The sequence below is a fragment of the Protopterus annectens genome, chromosome 1.part1 (assembly GCF_019279795.1).
Source record: "Protopterus annectens isolate FY-2018-M chromosome 1.part1, PAN1.0, whole genome shotgun sequence".
Classification (NCBI taxonomy): Eukaryota; Metazoa; Chordata; order Ceratodontiformes; family Protopteridae; genus Protopterus; species Protopterus annectens.
Genome location: NC_056726.1, coordinates 854,372,225 through 854,384,416, shown reverse-complemented (window position 1 = coordinate 854,384,416; position 12,192 = coordinate 854,372,225).

Here is a 12,192-nt window from a genome sequence, read left to right as displayed (position 1 = left end):
AAGAAGAGTGAATGCTGTCAGTACCTCACAAGCTGCTTCCACAATATGTTATTTGGAGGGTGTGCACAAATATGCTTCCAGTATTTGTTAAGGTATGTATTCCCCATATTTGTTGTCCTAACATAGTATTCCATATTACACATTCATTGCACATGTTAGGATCACATTACAGGTTGTAAAAGGTGCGGAATGTGGTATTGTGATTTGCCGTTGTTTAGATCAGGAACAGTTGCCATTATAATAGTGGTGTATACACTGTTGTAGCCACTGTATGAAGGTAATGTTTTAGAGATGTCCCTACTGTAGGCCATTTGTCTCACCATTATGTTTATCTCTGTCCACACATCTTGCACTGACAGGTTGTTAGGTATACTGCAGGACTCTTACATATCCTTCAAATATGCCACCATGGTGACCACTGTGATGCAGTGTAGTTAACAGCAGCAATAAGTGAACATGTACCGCATGCATTATGGGTAGGTGTGTTAAATGTGTGCATGGCAAATGCCATGGCCATAACATGGCTGGTGTATTGAAAAACCTGAACAGAACAACTCCATACTCACCAGCTACAGGCTGCTGCCCCAGTTGTATATCACAGGGACCTACATAGTTGTGTGAGAGACATAATGTCAGTAGCCACACCTGTGGCATTGGTACAGGGTGGGAGCAGAATTTCAGTACATCAACAGTACAAACTCACAATACTAGAGATTATGCACATCTGTTCATTACTGCACTGCAGCAACAGACTATTTTATCTGACATATGCATGTAGATACTTTACACATGAAGAGGGATAAGCAATAGTGGTCTGCTAATGTGCCCTGGGGCCTTACCTGGATGCTCCTCGTTTATTGTGTGGGTGACATCCACCTCCACAATGCTATCTTCGAGTTGCTGGCTTGGCTGGCAGGCGGGTGCCCCAAGGCTGGCAAGGAGCTCCTCAGCATGTGTCAGTAGGGGCTAGATGTCATGACCTCTACCTGTGGCTAGCTGGTCCCTCCTAATGGCAGCAGCACACTGATGGGCATGGTGATCAGATCGGTGCACTGATGCTGCACCTGCTCATAACTGCGGTTATGCAGGCCAACATCATTTACCCTGTGGATGAGCTCGTTCCACAGGGCGGTTCTCTCCTGCAGATCATGGGCCCTGTACCCAAATAGGATGCCATGATGTAGTATGATGAAGTGTATGATGACATCATTTTCCCAGGGTGTATATGCAGCCATTCCCATGACATTGTACTTGGAAGACATAAACAGGAAAAAAGGTCAGAGGACCTCATACTGCAAGGATATATAAGTTTTTAATTGACATCTCTCTCTCCCCCCACTATATCTGCAACAATAATCTAAACACACAAATCAGTGGGTATGTGTACACCAAACATACTGATGGGACATATGTTCTATTGTTCAACAAATATTGAAATGTGTTTCTATTAATGTTCCATGTTGCAACACTATTATTGGTGGCCTGTTGCTATCAATGTAACCTTCATGCTGTTGTAATGGTCACTGTGGTTCCATATATGAATGTGTTTTGTTTGCTATGCAACCGTTCCAAATCTGGTGTTTTGGGTTAATGGGAATATCTATGCATGCTGTTATAACTAATCCTGGATGGTGTTGACTATTACTAACCCACATATGTTCTAAAACTGCAACACCATAGTATGTTTGGGAAGGCTGTTTCCAGCAGACCCACCTCTCCCACCTCATCTGGCCATGGCACAGGGCCCCAGCACATCTAGGACCCACCCTGGGACCTCCACTTCTGCTGGTCCTGCACGACCTTTGGGTGGAACTGCCTCAGGGGATGGGGCTCATCACACCCCTGGGAGCAGTCGTGGACAGGATACTGTCACCCAAATTCAGGTCTGGGGATTGGTACATAGTGAGCTCCGAAGGGAGTTTGGAGCTCTGCTACACCAGCTTCAGGGCTGTGTGATGCAATTAAAGGGTCAGCTTACCCATCCTGCTCAACCCCCAGCACAGCCACCTTTGGGGCCGTGAAGGTGCAGTGGTAACTGCCCCCACAGTGGTGACTGCCGTCACCACTGCACGTTCACAGCCAACTTTGGGGCCGTGAAGGTGCAGTGGTGACTGCCCAAGCGTGGGGACCTCAGTCGCACTCTTTCCATTTGGGGGTCATGGGCTTCTGATTTCCAAACACTCCTTCCCATCCAAGGTGTTTACCCCCCCATATGTGTCATATGCCGCCCCTGTATGCTGTCTTGTCCATCTTGTCTGTCTTCCGACCCAACCTACCTCCCCAAATATACCTGCTATCCTTCCCCAAAATCCCACTCTCACCTTAAAAAAGAGGCAATCTCTCCCCCCCAAAGAATGTTGCCCCATACATAACTGTCCATTTCGCACAGATGTCCACTGGACACATATAACCTGGTCTAATTGGCTTCACAACACATTATTGTTGTCATCATCCCTCTCTCAGGGGTTTGAGTGTTCAAATATGCCTCCAGATTCAGTATATATGCACAGCTGTTGCTGTAGAAGAAATGGACAGCTATGGACCTTCCCTACACCCGTCCTGCACATCTCTAGCTACTTTCCCTATTGTCTTTCCCTCTTTGTGCCCCCTTTTTCACCACTTTCCTAGCACCTCTTTTTTTCTTTTCTTTTAAAGAAATCAACATGGAGGTAAGCGGGAGTAAGGACTTTTAAGCAGTAGTAAGTGGGATTAAGCCTGTTCATGCTGTGCTGAGCAATGCCTACACAGATTAAGCAATTTTCCAGCTGTCTGTAAGCATATAAAACTGGTAGTTGACATTGCTTACCATTGTGCAAACCCACTTACAACTGCTTAAAAGTGCCTTAATCACTCTGTATTCAACAGCCCTTGTTCTGCCCAGCAACAAAATAATCAGCCCTTCCAAGTCTCAAACCCAGAACCCTACACACAATAGCCACAGCAATTTACTAATAAGCCATCTGAGCTGTAGATATTTGTGATGTTTCCTCAAACATACATGCAGCACAGTCATTCAACAGTAGGGAAAATGTATTTAAATATATACACACACATATATATATAAATATATATATATATATAGGTTTGCTATCATTATGTCGACGTGCATTTGCACGGCTATGAAGTATTCGAACATCAGATGTTTGAATACTTCATATTATGGCAGGTGACATGAGCGAAGGTTTGCATTGCGAATGAACTGTGCATTCGCAATTTTCGGTCATGGGGATCGCACAGTGCGGTTAGGGAAATGCATCCCTTCCTCACTGTAGTGCGATCTCGAGTTGGAATTAACTGTGTGGGTAGGTAGGTGATTATGGATTTACTATTATTCAAAAATGTTCATTAAAATACATTATTTATTTTTACTTTCGAATTTATGATAGTAAACCATATATATATACATACATGTCTATATATATATATATATATATATATATATATATATATAGATATAGATATATATAGAGAGAGAGAGAAAGAGAGAGTGCATTCAGACATAGGATCCACACTCTGAACCTCTCACTGCAAAAAATCTGACCAAAGGCAGTGTAAATGGGGGTGAAGGGGCCCAAAACAGGAATCTCTTGTAATTATTGTCATTATCCCTTCCTCCACAGCTGAACTGTTCTGCCTTGCAACAAAATAGAGCATCACATGTGGACAAAGCCTAACACTGGGTAGATATATAGGGACAGATTGTATATATGCCTATTACAAACCCATAAAGCCTGGTATGATACATTTCACATTCCATGACTGTTCTGAAGGTGGTGGGATCTGAAACTCATGTATCTGTCATGACTTTGTTACGTCCACCTTCAGCTATTTGCCAGACTAATATAGATGTTTGGAGGAACAGAACAAACACTATGATGGCTTAAATCTTGATATTCTGTGCAGATCTGCACAGTTGACAGGTATAGTCCACTGCCCACAGGGCCAGATGCTATATTCATAGCAGTTCAGCAGGACATCATTACAGGAAGTCTTGATAGCACATATAAATCTTTCAGAATCATCTATCCCATTATTACAGACCAAGTGCTACATTCAATTACATGCTGGCATGTTTCACATACCTGTTTTATTAGTATGCTCTTTTCTGTGTTCCACTTGATGTCTTCCTTGTTTTTTTTTTTTTAGTATTGTTTTTGTTTTTCCTTTTTTATATCTCTCTCTCTCTCTATCTCTCTTTCACCACTACAAGGATGGAGCTGGTTTGAATAGGCTGCAGCATGGCTTTTATAGGTGATGCTCATGATTAGCTGAAGGCCTCTGCACCAGTTGGTGTTCCCCACTTGCTAACTGCATGCAGGCAGCTGTGTAGTTCTTCCTCTAGTAGCCAATGTCATAGTAACCCACTACTATAAATGACTACATCATGTGGGTGTTGTCCCTTTACCTTTCTTGTATAGAAGGCATCCTTCCTGTGTGTGGGCAGTGGTGTTACAGACAGCAGGTAGCAATACCACTTACAGCAGGACTTGTGGACATAGGCCAACTACATGTTTGTATAAGTTTCCAGACCTAGGGACAGCGTGTGAGTACTGCTGGTATATGCATTGAATACTGCTAGTTTTATAGGGTTTGTGTGTACATGCTAGTTTTGCATGGAATGCAGTCTGTCTGCATAGCTCTCAACTGTGGGCCTATCCACGTGATGGCCAGAGGATTGGTTGTTATGTTTTGTCTGTTCCCCATACAGGTCTTGTCCCTGGCATATCAGTGGCATTCTCTCCATTGATTCCTATCAGTACATGGCAACATCCATTTGTGTTTCTGACTTCATATTCCTGAGTAAGGGTATGTTGCAACCAATCCTATAACACCAGCAACTTTCACAGTGTATAACAGCAATATTTCAAATGTGGCTCTGTGTTTCAGCCTCTGTCCTCCACCTATATACCAGTCTTTGTCCAGATCTCATGCAGAAAGAGGCTGATAGGTTATGGTGTAACATTATTTAGTGCTGACATTCCTGCTATCATTCCAGTGATGTTGTCGACTCCCACACAAATTGTGGGGTAGTGTCCATATATATGAAGCCTACAGCTGGACAAAACATGTATGACCCTGTACAGTCTGGAGGTCAGTGTATGGAGAACACTGTTATATGCCCTTGTAAGACATTTTATGGGGAAGAGTAATTAAATGTTTTTAACCTAGGCTGTTACAACATGTGAGAGATATCAGTAATAAGAACCATTAAGGCATATGGCTGTACATTTTCATATGTTTCACCATGGGAACAGTGGTGGGCTAGAGTTACTGTCTTACACACAGTTCTGTTTGTCAGTGTGATAGTGACATTTTAAGTTAAGCATTGTTACGTAACAGATACATTTACATTGTGACAACTGATACTTTTCCCCCTAGGGGTTGAGTACAGAGTGTAATTGGAGGCTGTTGAACTACATCTGTAATTAAGTGTTGACTGATTATTATCTTCAAGGCAAGTCTGTTTTTTACTGCTGCACTACTTGAAGGCTTTAGCCTAGACAGCAAAGTATATGTTTTGCAGATTACTGTATCGTATGTTATCTTTGAGAATTGAATTAATCAGTTATGTATTTCAAACACCTAAATGCTATAAGAAATGGCATAAACAACTGAAATAGTACACAAATAAGCATATCTATGCATGCAAACTGTGTGTGGTGTCATGTCCTTTGCATTGTGTGTGGGTATATGTTTCATGCAATAATTCTCATTTGTAGGAAAGAATCAGACACTGGCCATTTGAAAAGGTGGCAACTGTAGGAATAATGACTGAGTGATATGCTGTGCACCCTCTATATATACTCTCTTTATATATATATATATATATATATATATATATATATATATATATATATATATATATATATATATATATATATCTGTAAGTATTTATATATACATCTATATGTATATATGTGTGTGTGTATATATATATATATATATATATATATATGTATCATTAGAATGTTTAGTGCTTCCACATTGTACATTCCCTATGGTAGACTGACTGTTCTGGATGATATATTAGAGAAATCATCCCAGCATTTTTCAGTTGAGATGGCTTAGTGGTAACTTGTGGCTGTGTTGTGCAAGGTCCTGGGTTCAACACTTGCAAGTGCTGGTTACCTTGTTGCAAGGCAGAACAGTTCAGCTGTGGAGGAAGGGATAATGGCAATAATTACAAAAGATCCCTATTCTGGGCCCCTTCACCCATTTACAGTGGCTTTGGTCAGATGTTTTGCAATGAGAGGTTCAGAGTGTGGATCCAATGTCTGAATGCACTCTACACACACACACACACACACACACACACACACACATATATATATATATATATATATATATATATATATATATATATATATATATATATATATATGTATATATCGAGATATGTATATATATATATATATATATATATATATATATATATATATATATATATATATATATATATATATATATATATTTTCTCTACTGTTGAATGACTGTGCTGCATAATATGTTTGAGAAAACATCTCACATATCCGCAGTGGTAAATTGCTGTGGCTATGTTGCGCAGGGTCCTAGGTTTGAGACTTAAAGGGCTGATTATTTTGTTGCTGGGCAGAACAAGGGCTGTTGGATACAGAGTGATTAAGGTACTTTTAAGCAGTTGTAAGCGGGTTTGTGTGGGTTTGCGTGATGGTAAGTAATGCTAACTGACGGTTAAATATGCTTACAGACAGTTAGCTGTAAAATTGCTTAATCTGTGTAGACATTGCTTAGTGCCAGGCTTAATCCTGCTTACTACTGCTTAAAAGTGCTTACTCCCCCTTACCCCGTGCTATTTTTTTTAAAAGAAAAGAAAAAAAGGAGTGATAGGAAAGTGGTGAAAAAGGGGACACAAAGAGGGAAAGACAATAGGAAAAGTAGCTAGGGATGTGCAGGGCAGGTGTAGGGAATGTCCATAGCTGTCCATTTCTTCTACAGCAACAGCTGTGCATATATACTGAATTTGGAGATATATTTGGACACTCAAACCCCTGAGAGAGGGGTGAGGACAACAATAATGTGTTGTGAAACCAATTAGACCAGACTACATGTGTCCAGTGGACATGTGTGTGAAATGGACAGTTATGTATGGGGCAACATTTTTGGGCGGGGAGATTGACCCTTTTTTTTTAAGGTGAGAGTGGGATGTTGGAGAAGGATAGTAGGTATATTTGGGGAGGTAGGTTGGGTCGGAAGACAGACAAGACAGACCAGAAAACATACAGGGGCAGTAAATGACACATGTAGGGGTAAACACCTTGGACGGGGAGGGGTGTTTGGAAATCAGAATCCCATGAGTCCCCAAATGGAGACAGTGGGACTGAGGTCCCCACCCATGCGCAGTCACCACAGCACCTTCATGGTCCCAAGGGTAGCTGTGCTGGGGGCTGAGCAGGAGGGGCAGGCTGACCCTCTAATTGCACCATGCAGCCCTCAAGTTGGCATAGCATATCTTGCAATTCTCTGTGGAGCTCTCTATGCACGAGATCCCATACCTGACTTTGAGTGAAAGGATTCTGTCCATGCCCCCTCCCGGGTAGGGGACTAGCCCCATTCCATGAGGCAGTTCCACCTAAAGGTGGTGGCAGGACCAGTGGATGAGTAGTTCCCGGGGTGGGTCCCAGTCTTGCTGGGAACTCGTGCCATGGCCAGATGAGGTGGGAGAAGTGGGTCTGCTGAGAACAGCCTTCCCAATCATGCTACGGTGCTTCAGTTTTAGAACATATGTGGGTTAGTAATAGTCAACACAATCCAGGATTAGTTATAACAGCATTCATAGATATTCTCATTAACCCAAAACACCAGATTTGGAACAGTTGCTTAGTAAACAGAGCACATGCATATATGGAACCACAGTGGCCATTGCAACAGCATGCAGGTTACATTGATAGCAACAGGCCACCAATGATAGTACTTCAACATGGAACATTAATAGAAACACATTTCAATATTTATTGAACAATAGGACATATATCCCAACATTAGGTTTGGTGTAAACATACCCATTGATTTGTGTGTTTAGATTATTGTAGCAGATATGTTGGGGGAGAGAGAGATGTCAATTAACAACTTATATATCCTTGCAGTACTCACAACTTTAATGAACATTGCTGTACAGGTATTATTACACTAACCTATGGCCTTGGTTTGGGCAGTGGTATGTTTGTACACAGTGTATACTTCAACTGTCTTATAGCTAAATTCTACTTCTCTTTCCTGGTAGACCTGTGGGGGGAATGTTTAACACTGCCTGACTGTTTCTACACAGATTACCATATTTCTAGTTGTAATTATGCACATACCTTTCACTCTGTTAATGCACAACATCTGGACAAAGATTGACAACATAGGCTTACAAATAGGGACATATTTTTAATATTGCTCTTATAAACTTTTAGACAGTTGCTAGAGTAACAGGATTTGTTTTAATATACATTTTCTGAAGGGTTTGAAGTCTGACACTCAAATGTATGTCATTATTTGGTGACTACAATCCTGAGATCATCCCACTGATTTCCCAGGAAAAAAAGGAACAGGCCCAAAATATAGGTTCATAGGTTGATACTAGGCTATCGGCCCTAGGGTCTATACAAGTCAAGCCATAACAATTCCCTGGCTATTTCTTCCCACACTATTTACTTCCATGGACCCCTGTCTAGCAGGGTGACTGACATGATCCCCGAGGTGAATTTCCTTTCTCCCATCCAAACATCCAGGTTCCTTTTGAAGATGGCCAAAGAGGTGCTCTGCTTGACATGTATGGGCAGTCTATTCCAGAGTCAGGGGAGTCTCTGGGTCAGGAACCTATCCCTCCAGCATGTTTTGTTTATTGCGATGACAAGATTTAGATCCCTGGAGCATGTGGCTCTGAGGGATTGGGATTTCTTTAAGTGTAGCATGTCCAACAGCTCTGGGTTTGACATGGCCTTGTATGTTAAGCAGAGATCGCCTTGGAGTAGACGATATGCAACGGAGTATAGCTGGAGTTTTTTAAGGCAGTCAGCATAGGGCATCTGCTTTAGGCCTGTGATTCTTTTAGTGAGGTATTTCTGCGGCCTTTCCAGTTGTTGCAGATGTCTTGAGAGGTACATACTAAATGGGGCATTGTATTCTATAATGGGTCTAATGAGGGATGAGTACAGTGGGACAATGACATCCTTTTTTCTGGATGAAAAGCCCTTAGTGATGAGGTGTGCCACATAGAAGGATTTCCCGAGTGTTGTGGCAATGTGGTTATTGAAGGTGAGACCACTGAACACCTGTGTCCCTAAGTCTCTTATGACACTTTTGGTGTTTAGTGTACTGCCACCTATGTGATAAGTCATGGGTAAATGTTTTTTCCCAAAGGAGATAACTATACATTTCTTGGCATTGAGCTTAATCCCATGGCTCTGGCACCAAGCATCTGTTTCTGAGTATCCACATAATTTGGGAATTCAATAATGGCTCCCAGTTTGCAGTCATCTGTGAACTTTGTTAGCCAGAGTCTCTTAGTGTTGTCCTGTACTTCAGAGAAGTAGATGCCAAACAAGAGAAGTCCCAGGACTGAACCCTGAGGTACTCCACTTATCACTTGTCTGGAGCTGGATTTGGAGTCAGCTACTTTTACAGTGTGGGTTCTGTCAGTAAGCCAGTTGGCAGCCCATTGAGTAATGTAGGGATAAATGCCCAACTTAGTAAGTTTATCTATGATTCCAGAGTGGGGGGGGGGTGTCAAAGGCCTTGGGGAGGTCCAGAAAGGCTGTGTGGATGCCTTACCCTCATCCATGGCTCTAGAGACTGATTCAAAGAAGTCAATAAGGTTCAGGAGACAAGATTGGCCCTTCACGAACCCAAACTGGGTGGGGTCCAGTGTTTTAAGGTTGCCAATGTCTTTGTTTATAAGTTCCATGATAATACATTCCATGGCCTTGCAGATCAGGCTCGTCAGACTGATGGGGCGGTAGTTCCTGGGATCCAAGGTGGATCCCCCCTTGTGGAGTGGGATAACTCTAGCTGAGCTAGTTAAATATCTGGACATTCTGGGAAAATCTGTACAGTTGAGAGGTATGATTGTGCATACAGCTTTCTACCACTCCCAGGATTCAAACCAAGGCTGTGTGTCCTAAAAATACAACAATTTCTGTTTCATCAGAGTGAGCTATTTAGACACCGCTGTCTGTTCTTTCTGTGTTTTCTTTGCAAGTCTCTCTTGGTTATACAATCTAACCTTGTAATTACAACAGTCTTATACAGACATTCCTAGACATATTTTTATGTAGCACAGTGTGAGAAAAGTGGGTGACAATAGTACTATTCTGATATGAGATGTTGGTGAATGCTTCACATCAAGCCATACAATATCAGAGTAAACACTACCAGTCCAGGATTTAAAACTTTATTGCCAGGCAGTTATAGTTTTCTTATCTGAAAGACTTGTGGGGGGAAGGTTTGTTAACACTAACTGACTGTTTCTACACATATTTCCAGATTCCTTGTTAATATTATGCATATACCTCTCATCTCTTAATGCACACACTCTAGGCAAAGCCTGACAACATGGAGGCACAAATAGGGACATATTTTGAATATTGCTCTTATAAACTTGGAGAATTGCTAGATAACAGGATGTGTTTTAATATATATTTTCTGAAGGATTTGAGGTCTGAAAATCAAATGTATGTCATTATTTAGTGACTACAATTCTGGGATCATCCCAGTGATTTGCCAGGAAGACACAGGAATAGGCCAAAAATATGAGCCAATTATCTGGACATTCTGAAAAAATCTGTACAGTTGAGAGGTATGCTTATGCAGCTTACTACTACCACTCCCAGGATTCGAACCATGACTGTGTGTGCTAAAAGTACAACCATTTGAGTTTCATCAGATGGAGCTATTTAGAAAGTGCTGCCTGTTCCTTCAGTGCTTTATGTTTAAGTCTCTTGGTTGTACAATCAGACCTTGTACTTACAACAGTTGTATACAGACATTCCTGACATATTTTTTATGTAGCACAGTGTGGGCAACAGTGGCTAATACAACATTACTATTCAGAGACTATTCAGTGACTGCAACATTAAATGCCATACAATACCAGAGTAAACACAACCAGTCCAGGATTTAGAACTTTATTGCCAGGCAGTTACGGTTTTATTGAAATATGACCTATATGGGACTATTACTGTCATATCGTCTGGTTTATTTAGTACAACCCATGCACAGTTTTAATACTGCCAGGTGACTTTCTAATACTTCATATTAATTTGGTATGGCTACTACAAGCAGGATTGTTACTCACCAGCCTTGCGACACAGCCTTTGCAACCTACTGGCATGGGCTTCCTGATTCACAGCATGCTCAGCTGCAGCTGTAAAGGGAAGAGAGAAATATTTAGGCATACCTATCCATCACACACACATGCTGGACTTTAGTAAACAGTTATTGATTATGAATACTTACACGGTGCTGGGATATCACCCCTCTGTCTTGCTTTTTGGACCCACTGGTCCAAGTCCTCCCTCTTTCTCCGCTTCAAGTCAGCATAGTGGTGCCGGACCTGGTCACCAGTCAGAGGGATACCAATGGCACTGGTGAGATAGTGGGTGAGATGTTCCCAGGCTTCCGCTTTATATTGGGAGCCCTGGTACTGGCCCTGAAGCAGTCTCTCATCATGGTTATTTACCAGGAGTCCTACCATGACCTTGGACTCCTGTATGCCCCAGCGCTGCACCTGGAAGAGCATGCCCTTGCCAACACCTGCCATACTGTCTAGAGTGGGAAGCTGCAAACAGTAATGAGCTATATTCCCACCTGCAAAGCGTAAATAGTTCTGATTTCCCACCCTTTGCCATGATTGGACAGTTTTGAATATGCTGAGCTAAGCTAAGCTACGGGCAAACCTGCTTAGCTAAGGTTGGCAGTGCTTAAAGGGGCAGGTTCAGCATTGCTTAACAGTGGGCAAATCCACTTAGCTGGACTACTCATTGCTTAGCAGTCATATTTACGCAATGCTTACACCTGGTAAGCAGAGCTGTGCAATGCTTAACATTGCTTATTTTTTATTTTATAGACTATCTGCTGTGTGGGATTGATTCATCATTCATTACATATTATAAATCTCTTATTGTCCCTGACGTTCCCCTATGTGCTTTCATTACATTTATTCATGTGTGA